General features: G+C 40.3%; 1 pseudogene; it reads right to left on the bottom strand.

The window, feature by feature from the left end:
- Positions 1 to 318: 318 nt before the first annotated feature.
- On the bottom strand, positions 319 to 14,090 carry LOC129024104 (heterogeneous nuclear ribonucleoprotein D0-like; annotated as a pseudogene).
- Positions 14,091 to 15,785: the final 1,695 nt, after the last annotated feature.

Here is a 15,785-nt window from a genome sequence, read left to right as displayed (position 1 = left end):
ATTCCCTTTTCTCCAAATCCTCATCAGAATTTGTTATTGCCTGGCTTTTGGATAAAAGCCATTTTAACTGGAGTGAGATATCTCATTGGAGTTTTGATTTGCATTTCTCTGATGATCAGTAATATTGAGCATCTTTTCATATGCCTGTTTGTCATTTGCATTTCTTCTTTTGAGAAATGCTTATTTCTCATTTTGTCAAGATAGCATGTCATCTTTTGAGAAACGTTTTGCCTATTTTTTTATACAAAAGGATTTATTAAAACACCAGTAAGACACTACTACATCATGACACTGTCACACTAGCACACTAGGCTTTTAACACAAGACTTGCTCTACAATACTGGGAGGAAGGGCATAAAACACAAATTGATTCTGAAGCATAGCAATTAAGAAATAAAACAATGAAAACAAATTTCTTTTAATGGGAACTCAGAATTAAACTTCAGAGGGACCCAAAATCATACTTCCATTCAGGAACTTGATACAAAAAATTTAGTTTGAACGGCTATTAGCAGGTGGCAGGAGCCACCTTCAAATGAATTTTCAAATTGGAAAATACTGCTTCACCACTTGTTGGGGGTAAGTTGCAAATGGAATAATTTAGTATGTTTTTTAGCTATTTTGATGATCATCTCCCCTGGATACCTTCCCATAACCACTCTGCTGCTATAATCACAATATCCATAGTAGTTGTTGTAACTAGTGTAGACATATCCTCCATAACCACCATAACCTTGTGTGTTATATCCATAGTTGCCATAGCCTTGATTCCAATAGTTATTGTATCGCTGGTTCTAGTTTTGACTGGGGCCACCACCTCTTCCAGGAGCTCTTCCTGCAAATCCTCCTCTAGATCCCCACTATAGCTGTTGCTGATATTATTCCTTTGACATGGCTACTTTTATTTCACATTTACCAAGACCAACATTGTAGTATTTCTTTTTCATTATCTTCTTCACTGGTTCTTCCTTAAAGATAATAAAGCTGAATCCAAGCCTCTTATTGGTCTTGTTGTCCATGGGGAGCTCTATGGATTCCACCTCACTGAAACCACCACAGTACTCCCTTATTTTCTCTTCAGGTGTGTCTGGAGAAAGGTCTCCAACAAAAATTTTTTTAGATGGCTCTTTTGTTTTCATGACGTTGGCCCTTTTAGGATCAATCACCTTCCCATTCAGTTTATGTTCTTTTTGATCCATGACCTTATCTGCACTCTCCGATTCTTTAAAAAGCCAAAACTCCTTGATCGCCCTGTGATGGGTGCACTCTACAGCTTTATCAAAATGGAAAAGTAGTCCTTCAGATTTTTCCTTGTAGTGTCCTATAAACATCTTCCCTTCTTCACGCCGTGCCGTCGTTGCTTCAGAGTGTCGTGGGGAGGAGTTTGAATGGCCTTCATCCTCCTAGTTCTTACTGGCGCCTATCTTCGCCCCCTCCGAGTTGGCGCTGCCCCTTTTGGTGCCTCCAGACTCGGTTCAGCCCCCGATCGCGGCTCTGCTTCCCGCCACTGCTGCTGCCTCCTGTGCCGCCACCACCATAGCTCCCTCCTGCTCGCCCACCAAGCCGCCTACCGCCGCGGTTGCTGCCGCCGCCGCCCTGTCCCAGCTGAACTCCTCCGACACAGTGCTACCGTCTCCGTCACCACCGAGACTACACCCGCGGCATGCTGCAAACCGAAACTAGCAGCAAAGTAATCCCCACCGCTGCTGTGAGCCCGCTCTACCTCGCGAAGCACACAAGACAAGGAAGGCGCGCACATGGCCGCAAGGGCTCCTGCGCCTCTCCCTGGCCTTCCCCCTTCGCCTCCCACTCTCGAGCGGCTCACACTCCCGCTTCTTCGGCTGCACTGAAAAAGAGTAAGCAGGCTGGGGGAGGTGGCTCACGCCTGCAATCCCAACACTTTGGGAGGCTGAGGCGGGCGGATCATAAGGTCGGGAGATCGAGACCATGCTGGCCAACATGGTGAAACTCTGTCTCTACCCAAAATACAAAAATTAGCTGGGCGTGGTGGCGCGTGCCTGTAATCCCAGCTACTCTGGAGGCTGAGGCAGGAGAATCGCGTGAACCAGGGAGTCAGAGGTTACAGTAAGCTGAGATCACGCCACAGCACTCCAGCCTGGTGACAGAGCGAGACTCTGTCTCAAAATAAAAAATAAAAAAAAAAAAATAAGCAGCAGTGGAAGCAGTTCTTGCCTCCTCCTCACTTTGATGGCGCCCCCACAGGCCACCTAAAATGCAGTTTTGCCCATTTTTTATTTTATTTTATTTTTTTTCTGTTTGGGACAGAGTCTCACTCTGTGGTCCCGGCAGTGGCGTGATCTCGGCTCTCTGCAACCTCTGCCTCCCGGGTTCAACCATTTTCCTGCCTCAGCCTCCTGAGTAGCTGGGATTACAGGTGCCCACCACTACGCCTAGCTAATTTTTTCTATTTTTAGTAGAGATGGAGTTTTACCATGTTGGCCAGGCTGGTCTCGAACTCCTGACCTCGTGATTAGCCCACCTCAGCCTCCCATAGTGCTGGGATTACAGGCGTGAGCCTCCACGCCTGGCTGTTTAGCCTATTTTTAAATCAGATTATTCAATTTATTCTTAAGGAGTTGTTTGAGCTCTTTTTGATTTTTCCAAATGTAAGATTATATCGTCTGCAAGTAAGAATAGTAAGAATTCTTTCTTTTCAATTTGGATGCCCTTTATTTCTTTCTGATTGCTTTAGTGAGGGCTTCTAGTACTGTGTTGAATAACAGTGGTGAAAATGGGCATCCTTGTCATGTTTCAGATTTTAGAGGAAAGACTTTCAGTTCTTCTCCATTCAGTATAATACTAGCTGTGGGTCTGTCATATATGGCTCTTATTATGTTTAGGTATGTTTCTTTTATACCCAGTTTTTTAAATAGTGGTTAACATGAAGAAGTGTTGAACTTTATCAAATGCTTTTTCAAAATAAATTGAGATGATCATATGGATTTTGCGTTTCCTTTTGTTGATATGATGTATTACAATGATTGATTTGTGTATATTGACAAATCCTTGCATCCCTGGGATAAATCTGACTTGGTCATGTTAAATGATTTTTTAATGTATTATTGAATTTGTTTTGCTAGTATTTTCTTGAGCATTTTTGCATCAATATTCATTAGGGATATTGGCCTGTAGGTTTTTGTTCGTTTGTTTGTTTGATATGGAGTTTTGCTCTTGTCACCCAGGCTGGAGTGCAATGTCATGATCTCAGCTCATTGCAACTTCCGCCTCCTGGGTTCAAGCAATTCTTCTGCCTCAGCCTCCCGAGTAGCTGGGATTACAGGCACCCGCCACCATGCATGGCTAATTTTTATATTTTTAGTAGGGGCAGGGTCTCACCATGTTGGCCAAGCTGGTCTTGAACTCCTAACCTCACGTGATCTGCTCATCTTGGCCTCCCAAAGCGCTGGCATTACAGGCATGAGCCACCGCCCCTGGCCTTCTTTTTGATATGTCTTTGTCTGGTTTTGGTATCAGAATAAAACAACCCTCATAAAAGGAGTTGGAAAGTATTTCTTCCTCCTCTATTTTTCAGATTAGTTTCGGTAGTATTTGTATTAGTTCCTTATGTTTTGTAGAATTTGGCAGTGAAGCCATCAAGTCCTGGGTTTTTCTTTATTGGGAGACTTTTTGCTGTGGCTTCCATTTTATTACTTGTCATTTGTCTGTTCTGGTTTTGGATTTATTCATGGCACAATCTTGGTAGGTTGTATGTGTCTAGAAATTTATCCATTTCTTCTGGATTTTCCAATTTATTGGCATATAGTTGTTTATAGTAGCCACTATCAATTATTTGAATTTTTAAATCTCTGCTTATATTTATTTTGATTTCCTCTTTTTTTTCTTAGTTAGCCTGGCTAACAGTTTGTCCATTTGATTTATCTTTTAAAAAAACTAACTTTTCATATTATTTATTTTTTGTATCATTTATTCTTTTCAATTTTATTTGTTTCTTCTCTGATCTTTATTATTTATGTATTTCTACTAATTTTGGGTTTTTTTGCTGTTGCTTTTCTAGTTCTTTAAGATGTGTTATTAGGTTACTTATTTGAAGTTTTGCTTCATTCTAATATAGGCACTTATAGCTATATTTTCCTCTAAGTAATCCTTTCACTGTGTTCCATAGGATTTGGTATGTTGTGTTTTCTTTATCATTTGTTTCAAGAAATTTTTAAATTTCCTTCTTAATTTGTTCATCGACACACAGGTCATTCATGAGAATCTTGTTTAATTGCAATGTATTTGTATAATTTGCAAAATTCTTCTTGTTATTGATTTCTAGTTTTATTTCATTGTAGTCAGAGAAGATTCTTGATATTTCAATTTTTTGAATGTTTTAAGACTTGTTTTGTGACCTAATGTATGGTCTATCCTTGAGAATAATTTATGTGCTGAGGAGAAGAATGTGGGTTCTGCAGGCCTTCAATGAAATGTTCTATAAATATCTTTTAGGTCTATTTGTTCTACAGTGCAAATTAAGTTAGATATTTCTTTGTTGACTTTTCTGTCTAGAGGATCTGTCCAATGCTGAAAATGTGGTGTTGAACTCTCCAGCTATTATTGTATTGAAATCTGTCTCTCTCTGTTTAACTCTAATAATATTTGCTTTATATATCTGGTACTCCAGGGTTGGGTGCATATATATTTACAATTGTTGTATCCTGTCGATGAATTGATTCCTTTATCATATAATGAACTTTGTTTCTTATAGGTTTTTCTGGAAATTTTTTCTGTCTGATATAAGTATAGCTTCTTCTGCTCTGTTTAAGTTTCCATTGTCATGGAATATCTTTTTTCATATCCTTATTTTTAGTCTATGTGTACCTTTTTTTTTTAAGCCTATATTTTTTCTTTTTTTTCATTATTACTATTATTATACTTTAGGTTTTATGGTACATGTGCGCAATGTGCAGGTTAGTTACATATGTATACATGTGCCATGCTGGTGCGCTGCACCCACTAACTCGTCATCTAGCATTAGGTATATCTCCCAGTGCTATCCCTCCCCCCTCCCCCCACCCCGCAACAGTCCCCAGAGTGTGATGTTCCCCTTCCTGTGTCCGTGTGTTCTCATTGTTCAATTCCCACCTATGAGTGAGAATATGCGGTGTTTGGTTTTTTGTTCTTGCGATAGTTTACTGAGAATGATGATTTCCAATTTCATCCATGTCCCTACAAAGGACATGAACTCATCATTTTTTATGGCTGCATAGTATTCCATGGTGTATATGTGCCACATTTTCTTAATCCAGTCTATCATTGTTGGATATTTGGGTTGGTTCCAAGTCTTTGCTATTGTGAATAATGCCGCAATAAACATACGTGTGCATGTGTCTTTATAGCAGCATGATTTATAGTCCTTTGGGTATATACCCAGTAATGGGATGGCTGGGTCGAACGGAATTTCTAGTTCTAGATCCCTGAGGAATCGCCACACTGACTTCCACAAGGGTTGAATTAGTTTACAGTTCCACCAACAGTGTAAAAGTGTTCCTATTTCTCCACATCCTCTCCAGCACCTGTTGTTTCCTGACTTTTTAATGATTGCCATTCTAACTGGTGTGAGATGGTATCTCATTGTGGTTTTGATTTGCGTTTCTCTGATGGCCAGTGATGGTGAGCATTTTTTCATGTGTTTTTTGGCTGCATAAATGTCTTCTTTTGAGAAGTGTCTCTTCATGTCCTTTGCCCACTTTTTGAAGGGGTTGTTTGTTTTTTTCTTGTAAATTTGTTGGAGTTCATTGTAGATTCTGGATATTAGCCCTTTGTCAGATGAGTAGGTTGCGAAAATTTTCTCCCATTTTGTAGGTTGCCTGTTCACTCTGATGGTAGTTTCTTTTGCTGTGCAGAAGCTCTTTAGTTTAATTAGATCCCATTTGTCAATTTTGGCTTTTGTTGCCATTGCTTTTGGTGTTTTAGACATGAAGTCCTTGCCCATGCCTATGTCCTGAATGGTAATGCCTAGGTTTTTTTCTAGGGTTTTTTATGGTTTTAGGTCTAACGTTTAAGTCTTTAATCCATCTTGAATTGATTTTTGTATAAGGTGTAAGTAAGGGATCCAGTTTCAGCTTTCTACATATGGCTAGCCAGTTTTCCCATCACCATTTATTAAATAGGGTATCCTTTCACCATTTCTTGTTTTTGTCAAGTTTGTCAAAGATCAGATAGTTGTAGATATGTGGCATTATTTCTGACGGCTCTGTTCTGTTCCATTGATCTATATCTCTATTTTGGTACCAGTACCATGCTGTTTTGGTTACTGTAGCCTTGTAGTATAGTTTGAAGTCAGGTAGTGTGATGCCTCCAGCTTTGTTCTTTTGGCTTAGGATTGACTTGGTGATGCGGGCTCTTTTTTGGTTCCATATGAACTTTAAAGTAGTTTTTTCCAATTCTGTGAAGACAGTCATTGGTAGCTTGATGGGGATGGCATTGAATCTGTAAATTACCTTGGGCAGTATGGCCATTTTCATGATATTGATTCTTCCTACCCATGAGCATGGAATGTTCTTCCATTTGTTTGTATCCTCTTTTATTTCATTGAGCAGTGGTTTGTAGTTCTCCTTGAAGAGGTCCTTCACATCCCTTGTAAGTTGGATTCCTAGGTATTTTATTCCCTTTGAAGCAATTGTGAATGGGAGTTCACTCATGATTTGTCTCTCTGTTTGTCTGTTATTGGTGTATAAGAATGCTTGTGATTTTTGTACATTGATTTTGTATCCTGAGACTTTGCTGAAGTTGCTTATCAGCTTAAGGAGATTTTGGGCTGAGAAAATGGGGTTTTCTAGATATACAATCATGTTGTCTGCAAACAGGGACAATTTGAGTTCCTCCTTTCCTAATTGAATACCCTTTATTTCCTTCTCCTGCCTGATTTCCCTGGCCAGAACTTCCAACACTATGTTGAATAGAAGTGGTGAGAGAGCGCATCCCTGTCTTGTGCCAGTTTTCAAAGGGAATGCTTCCAGTTTTTGCCCATTCAGTATGATATTGGCTGTGGGTTTGTCATAGATAGCTCTTATTATTTTGAGATACGTCCCATCAATGCCTAATTTATTGAGAGTTTTTAGCATGAAGCGTTGTTGAATTTTGTCAAAGGCCTTTTCTGCATCTATTGAGATAATCATGTGGTTTTTGTCTTTGGTTCTGTTTATATGCTGGATTACATTTATTGATTTGCATATATTGAATCAGCCTTGCATCCCAGGGATGAAGCCCACTTGATCATGGTGGATAAGCTTTTTGATGTGCTGCTGGATTCTGTTTGCCAGTATTTTATTGAGGATTTTTGCATCAATGTTCATCTAGGATATTGGTCTAAAATTCTCTTTTTTGGTTGTGTCTCTGCCCGGCTTTGGTATCAGGATGATGCTGGCCTCATAAAATGAGTTAGGGGGGATTCCGTCTTTTTCTATTGATTGGAATAGTTTCAGAAGGAATGGTACCACTTTCTCCTTGTACCTCTGGTAGAATTCGGCTGTGAACCCATCTGGTCCTGGACTTTTTTTGGTTGGTAAGCTATTGATTATTGCCACAATTTCAGCTCCTGTTATTGGTCTATTCAGAGATTCAACTTCTTCCTGGTTTAGTCTTGGGAGGGTGTATGTGTTGAGGAATTTATCCATTTCTTCTAGATTTTCTAGTTTATTTGCATAGAGGTGTTTGTAGTATTCTCTGATGGTAGTTTGTATTTCTGTGGGATCGGTGGTGATATCCCCTTTATCATTTTTTATTGCATCTATTTGATTCTTCTCTCTTTTTTTCTTTATTAATCTTGCTAGCGGTCTATCAATTTTGTTGATCCTTTCAAAAAACCAGCTCCTGGATTCATTAATTTTTTGAAGGGTTTTTTGTGTCTCTATTTCCTTCAGTTCTGCTCTGATTTTAGTTATTTCTTGCCTTCTGCTAGCTTTTGAATGTGTTTGCTCTTGCTTTTCTAGTTCTTTTAATTGTGATGTTAGGGTGTAAATTTTGGATCTTTCCTGCTTTCTTTTATGGGCATTTAGTGCTATGAATTTCCCTCTACACACTGCTTTGAATGCATCCCAGAGATTCTGGTTTGTTGTGTCTTGGTTCTCGTTGGTTTCAAAGAACATCTTTATTTCTGCCTTCATTTCGTTATGTACCCAGTAGTCATTCAGGAGCAGGTTGTTCAGTTTCCATGTAGTTGAGCGGTTTTGAGTGAGATTCTTAATCCTGAGTTCCAGCTTCATTGCACTGTGATCTGAGAGATAGTTTGTTATAATTTCTGTTCTTTTACATTTATTGAGGAGAGCTTTACTTCCAACTATGTGGTCAATTTTGGAATAGGTGTGGTGTGGTGCTGAAAAAAATGTATATTCTGTTGATTTGGGGTGGAGAGTTCTGTAGATGTCTATTAGGTCTGCTTGGTGCAGAGCTGAGTTCAATTCCTGGGTATCCTTGTTGACTTTCTGTCTCATTGATCTGTCTAATGTTGACAGTGGGGTGTTAAAGTCTCCCATTATTAATGTGTGGGAGTCTAAGTCTCTTTGTAAGTCACTCAGGACTTGCTTTATGAATCTGGGTGCTCCTGTATTGGGTGCATCTATATTTAGGATAGTTAGCTCTTCTTGTTGAATTAATCCCTTTACCATTATGTAATGGCCTTCTTTGTCTCTTTTGATCTTTGTTGGTTTAAAGTCTCTTTTATCAGAGACTAGGATTGCAACCCCTGCCTTTTTTTGTTTTCCATTTGCTAGGTAGATCTTCCTCCATCCTTTTATTTTGAGCCTATGTGTGTCTCTGCATGTGAGATGGGTTTCCTGAATACAGCACACTGATGGGTCTTGAGTCTTTATCCAATTTGCCAGTCTGTGTCTTTTAATTGGAGCTTTTAGTCCATTTACACGTAAGGTTAATATTATTATGTGTGAATTTGATCCTGTCATTATGATGTTAGCTTGTTATTTTGCTCATTAGTTGATGCAGTCTCTTCCTAGTCTCGACGGTCTTTACATTTTGGCATGATTTTGCAGTGGCTGGTACCGGTTGTGCCTTTCCATGTTTAGTGCTTCCTTCAGGAGCTCTTTTAGGGCAGGCCTGGTGGTGACAAAATCTCTCAGCATTTGCTTGTCTGTAAAGTATTTTATTTCTCCTTCACTTATGAAGCTTAGTTTGGCTGGATATAAAATTCTGGGTTGAAAATTCTTTTCTTTAAGAATGTTGAATATTGGCCCCCACTCTCCTCTGGCTTCTAGGGTTTCTGCCGAGAGATCCGCTGTTAGTCTGATGGGCTTCCCTTTGAGGGTAACCCGACCTTTCTCTCAGGCTGCCCTTAACATTTTTTCCTTCATTTCAACTTTGTTGAATCTGACAATTATGTGTCTTGGAGTTGCTCTTCTCGAGGAGTATCTTTGTGGCATTCTCTGTATTTCCTGAATGTGAATGTTGGCCTGCCTTGCTAGATTGGGGAAGTTCTTCTGGATAATATCCTGCAGAGTGTTTTCCAACTTGTTTCCACTCTCCCTGTCACTTTCAGGTACACCAATCAGACGTAGATTTGGTCTTTTCACATAGTTCCGTATTTCTTGGAGGCTTTGTTCATTTCTTTTCATTCTTTTTTCTGTAAACTTCCCTTCTCGCTTCATTTCATTCATTTCATCTTCCAGGGCTGATACCCTTCTTCCATTTGATCGCATTGGCTCCTGAGGCTTCTGCATTCTTCACGTAGTTCTCGTGCCTTGGTTTTCAGCTCCATCAGCTCCTTTAAGCACTTCTCTGTATTGGTTATTCTAGTTATACATTCTTCTAAATTTTTTTCAAAGTTTTCAACTTCTTTGCCTTTGGTTTGAATATCCTCCCGTAGCTCGGAGTAATTTGATCGTCTGAAGCCTTCTCCTCTCAGCTCATCAAAGTCATTCTCCATCCAGCTTTGTTCCATTGCTGTTGAGGAACTGCTTTCCTTTGGAGGAGGAGAGGAGCTCTGCTTTTTAGAGTTTCCGGTTTTTCTGCTGTTTTTTCCCCATCTTTGTGATTTTATCTACTTTTGGTCTTTGATGATGGTGATGTACAGATGGGTTTTTGGTGTGGATGTCCTTTCTGTTAGTTTTCCTTCTAACAGACAGAACCCTCAGCTGCAGGTCTGTTGGAGTACCTGGCTGGCCGTGTGAGCTGTCAGTCTGCCCCTGCTGGGGGGTGCCTCCCAGTTAGGCTACTCAGGGGTCATGGGTCAGGGACCCACTTGAGGAGGCAGTCTGCCCGTTCTCAGATCTCCAGCTGCGTGCTGGGAGAAACACTGCTCTCCTCAAAGCTGTCAGACGGGGACATTTAAGTCTGCAGAGGTTACTGCTGTCTTTTTGTTTGTCTGTGCCCTGCCCCCAGAGGTGGAGCCTACAGAGGCAGGCAGGCCTCCTTGAGCTGTGGTGGGCTCCACCCTGTTCAAGCTTCCTGGCTGCCTTGTTTACCTAAGCGAGCCTGGGCAATGGCGGGCGCCCCTCCCCCAGCCTCACTGCCAACTTGCTGTTTGATCTCAGACTGCTGTGCTAGCAATCAGTGAGACTCCATGGGTGTAGGACCCTCTGAGCCAGGTGCGGGCTATTATCTCCTGGTGCACCGTTTCCTAAGCCCGTCGGAAAAGCACAGTATTCGGGTGGGAGTGGCACAAATTTCCAGGTGCCGTCTGTCACCCCTGGAAACAGAACTCCCTGACCCCTTCTGATTCCCGAGTGAGGCAATGCCTCGCCCCTGCTTCGGCTGGCACAGGGTGCACTCACCCACTGACCTGCGCCCACTGTCTGGCACTCCCTAGTGAGATGAACACGGTACCTCAGATGGAAATGCAGAAATCGCCCGTCTTTTGTGTCGCGCACGCTGGGAGCTGTAGACCGGAGCTGTTCCTATTCGGCCATCTTGGCTCCAAAAAAAACGTCTATGTGTATCTTAATAGGTGGTGTATTTCTTGTAGGCAATGGATCATTGGGTCTTGTATTTTTTAAAAATCCTTTCAGCCACTCTATGTATTTTAATTAGAGTTTAGTTTATTTACATTCAGTGTTATTATTGGTAAGTAGGTAATTACTCCTGCCCATTTCTTGTTTTCTGGTTGTTTTGTGGTCTTCTCTTCCTTTTCTTCTTTCCTATCTTTTTTACAGTGAAGGAGATTTTCTCTAGTTATATGATTGAATTTCTTGCATCTTAGTTTCTGGTGTATCTGTTGTATGTTTTTTATTTGAAGTTACCATGAGGCTTTCTAATGCTGTCTTATAACCCATTATTGTAAATGATGACAACTTATCACTGATTGCATAAACAAACACACACAATGAAAACAAATAAAAACTCCACACTTTCATCTTACAATTTTTTATCTTTTTATTGTTTCTCTTTATGTCTTCTTGTACTTTCTATGTATTGAAATGTTGTAGTTATTATTTTTGATTTAGTCTTTCTACTTATAAGTGTAGTTTACTCACCACAAATACAGTGTTATATTAGCCTGTGTTTTTCTGGGTGCTTTCTATTACTAGTGACTTTTGCATCTTAAGATGATTTCTTGTTGCTCATTAAAATTCTTTACTTCCAGATTGAATGACTCCCTTTAACATTTATTGTAAGATAGATCTCATGTTGATGAAATTCCTCAGCTTTTGTTTGGGAAAGTCTTTATTTCTCCTTCATGCATGGAGGATATTTTAACTGAATATATTATTCTATGGTAAAAGTATTTCTTTTTCCTTTAGCACTTTCAACATGTCATGCCACTCTAGCCTGGCCTGTAAAGCTTTTACTGAAACATCTGCTGCCAGATGCATTGGAGCTCCATTGTATGTTATCTATTTTTTTTTTCTTTTTTTCTTGTGTTGCTTTTAGGATCCTTTATTTATCCTTGTTATTTGGGATTGATTATTAAATGCCTTGAGGTAATCTTCTTTGGGTTAAATCTGCTTGGTGTTTTATAACTTTCTTATACTTGAATGTTGATATATTTCTCTACATTTGGGAAGTTCTCTGATATACCCCTTTGAATAAACTTTCTATCCCTCTCCATTTGTCTACCTACTCTTTAAAGGCAATACCCCTTAGATTTGACCTTTTGAGATTATTTTGTAGATCTTGTTGGTGTTGCTTTATTGCTGGTAGTCTTTTTATTGTTTCCTCTGTGTATTATCAAATAACCTGTCTTCAGTCTCACTCATTCTTTATTCTGCTTGATCTAGTCTGCTAATAAGTGACTCTGATGCATTCTTCAGTATGAGGCTTGCAGTTTTTAACTCTAGAATTTATACTTGAGTCTTTTAAACTATTTCAATCTCTTTATTAAATTTATCTGACAGAATTTTAAATTCTTTCTCTGTGTTATCTTCAGTTTATTTGAAGTTCCTCAAGGCAGCTATTATGAATTCTTTCTGAAAGATTCCATATCTCTGTTTCTTCAGGATTGGTCCCTGGTGACTTATTTAGTTCATTTGGTGAGGTCATGTTTTCCTGAATGGTCTTGAAGCTTGGGGATGTTCACTGGTGTCTGGGCATTGAAGAGTTATGCATTTATTGCAATCTTCACAGTCTGGACTTGTTTCTGCCCATCTTTCTTGAAAAGATTTTCTAGATATTCAAAGTGACTTGTGCCCCAAGCCCAGTGATGCTGTGGTTCTTACAGTCTCTTAGAGGTACCACTTTGGTTGTCTTGGATAAGATCTGAAAGAATTCTCTGGATTTCCAAGAAGAGACTCTTGTTCTCTTCCTTTACTTTCTCCCAAACAAACTGAGTCACTCTCTCTATGTTGACCCACCTGAAGCTGTTGGTGGGATGATGCAGGCACCCCTTTGGCCACCACCAATGGGACTGCAATGGGTCAGAACTTAAGCAGTATAACACTTGGTCTCACACAAGGCCTGCTGTAACCACTACCTGGCTACCACCTATGTTCACTCAAGTCCCTCGTTCTGTACAATCAGCCGATGGTGAAGCCAACCATGTTTCTATTCTTCCCTTCAGAGCACCAAGTTCTGCCAGGCCTCTGTTGGGTCCAGAGATCTTGTCTGAGAGCCAGGGATTGGAATCAAAAACCTTAGAAATCTACTTCCTGGTCTATTCTACTGAAGCTAAGCTTGAAGCTCAAATTACAAGTCAACGTCCTTATTGTTTTTCTCTCCCTTTTCTACAGGCTGAGAAGTACCTCCCAGTGGCCACTACCATCATTGCTTCCTGAGGAATTCTGCCTGACCACCTCCAATGTCCACTTAAAGCCCAAAGGCTCTTCAGTCAGTTTGTGGTGAATGCTGCCAGGCCTGAGACTCACCCTTCAGGACATTGGGCTCCTCTCTGACCCAGGACAGGCCCAGAAATGCTGTCCAAAAGCCTAGGCCTGAAGCTAGGGACCCCAAGAGCTTGCTTGGTGCTCCACCCCACTGTGGCTGAGCTGATACTGAAGGTGCCAAAGTCCCCTTTACTTCTACCTCTGCTTTTCTCAAGCAGAAGGAGTCTCTCACTGTAGCCACCACTGCTGGGAATGTTCTGGGTCTCACCTGAAGCCAACACATCTGAGTCTCACCCATGGCCCATGACATGTGACCTGGGTATTGCTGTTATTTATTCAGGGCCCAGAGTCTCATTAATCAGCAGGCGATAAATTCTATCAGGACTGGCATCATCCCTTAAAAGGAACCATGTTCTCTTCTGGCCCAGGATGTGTCCAGAAATGTTGTTCAAGAGCTAAGCTGTCACAGTTCTGCCTGGGGCCCTATCTTATTATGGCTGAGCTAGTATCCAAGATGCAACAAGAAGTCCTCTTACTTTTCCCACTTCTCTCCTCAAGTAGAAGGAAGGTGTTATTTTTGTTGCTGTGAGCTACGCTGCCTGGGATTGAGGGACAGGTGGTGAAAACACTTTCTTCGCTGCTCTGCCTGTGTCTCCCTAAGTTATGTGCTGCTCTAGTCCTTTGTCTCTAAGCCCAGTCCAGCACTAGGACTTGCTTTGGAATTGCAGTTCTTTTCTCCTAGACTGCCTTTCACGTTTACCTAGTATCCCAGAGCATCTCAATTCCAACTGCTAGGATGGATGATTTCTCTCTGTCATGGGCTGCTTCAAATGCTCCTTCCATGAGTTGCCCACTCATGGGCACCTGCTGAGCCCAGCACTTCTTTCTCTCTACAGGGCAGCACAGAGTTCAATTCCAAGTTCCTCAGTTGCTGTGCTCTCCTTCCCCCGCATGTAGAGATTTTCTCTGTACCACATGGCTGCTCCTGGGGGGTGGCAGACGGTGACATTAGTGATTCAAGACTGTCTCTTCTACCCTCTTCAGTGCCTCTTTCAGTCATGTAATCTTAAAACCAGGTACTGTAACTGGTCACCTGATTTTTGGTACTTATGGCGGTGCTATTTTGTGTGTAGCTAGTTGCAAAGTTTGGTTTTCCTGCTGTGGGGGACAATTAGTGGAGGCTTCTATTTGGCCATCTTGCTCTGCCCTTAGATCCTATTTAATTTTAACCCATTCAGCCAGTCTGTCTTTTGCTTGGACAATATAATCCATTTACATTCAAAGCCGTCATCAATAGTTCAGAACTTATTACTGCATTTTTTGGTTTTCTGGCTGCTTTATGCCTCCTTTTTTTCTTCCTTTCTTGTTGTCTGCTGTTGTGATTTAATCATTTTCTGTATTTCTAAGCTTTGATCCCTCTCTATTCATTATTTGTATATCTGCTGCATTTTTTGTTTTATGGTTACCATGGGGTTTACATAAAACATCTTATAATTTATTTTAATCTAATAACAGCATCTGTCACATACAAAAACTCTAGACTTTTACCATCCTTCCCCAAATTTGCATTATTGATGTACAATTTTCATCTTTTTATATTGCTTATCCCTTAACAACTTATTATGGCCTTATTTATTTTGACCATTTTGACTTTTAACATTCATACTAGAGATATATATGATTTACATACCACCGTTACAGTATTTGTGTATTTTGGGTTTGACTACATATTTACCTCCACCAGTGAGTCTTATATGTTCATATTTATTTATGATAGTAATTATTGAGCTTTTGTTTCTACTTGAAGAATTCTCTTAAACATTTTTTGCAAGACAGGTCTGGTGGTAACAAATTACCTCAGCTTCTGCTTGTCTATGAAAGACTTTATTTTTCCTTCGTTTCTGAAGGACAGCTTTGCTGGAAAGAGTGTCCTTCGATGCACTTTTAATCTTTCAGCACATTATATATATCATCCCATTCTCTCCTTCTCTACAAGGTTTATGTGAAGAATATCCCAATGGTCTAATGGACATTTCCTTATATGTGATTTGATACTTTTCTCTTGCTATTTTTTAAGATTTTCTTTCTTTTTATTTTTTTTGACATAGTATTACTGTGTCACCCAGGCTGTAGTGCAGTGGCACAATCATGGCTCACTGCAGCCTCAACATCCTTGGCTCAAGTAATCCTCCTACCTCAGCCTTCTGAATAGCTGGCACTACACAAGTGTTCTGCCATGCCCAACATTTTTTTTTTTTTTTGTATTTTTTGTAAAGATGGGATTTCACCGTGTTTCCAAGGCTAGTCCTGAACTCAAGCGATTTTCCAGTCTCAGCCTCTCAAAGTACTGGAATTATAAGCATAAGCTACTATGCCTAGCCTTGTCTTTGAGTTTAAAAAAAAAACTTATTTTAGGTTCAGGGGTACATGTACTGGTTTGTCATATAGGTAAATTGCATGTCATGGGTGTTTGGTTTATAGATTATTTCATCACCCAGGTAATGGTGATGGTAAGTATAGTACCAAATAGGTAGTTTTTCAATCCTTTCCCTC

Source organism: Pongo pygmaeus, chromosome X (genome assembly GCF_028885625.2).
Source record: "Pongo pygmaeus isolate AG05252 chromosome X, NHGRI_mPonPyg2-v2.0_pri, whole genome shotgun sequence".
NCBI lineage: Eukaryota > Metazoa > Chordata > Mammalia > Primates > Hominidae > Pongo > Pongo pygmaeus.
Note: the sequence above shows the minus strand (reverse complement) of the source record. Positions and strands in the feature narration are given on the sequence as shown.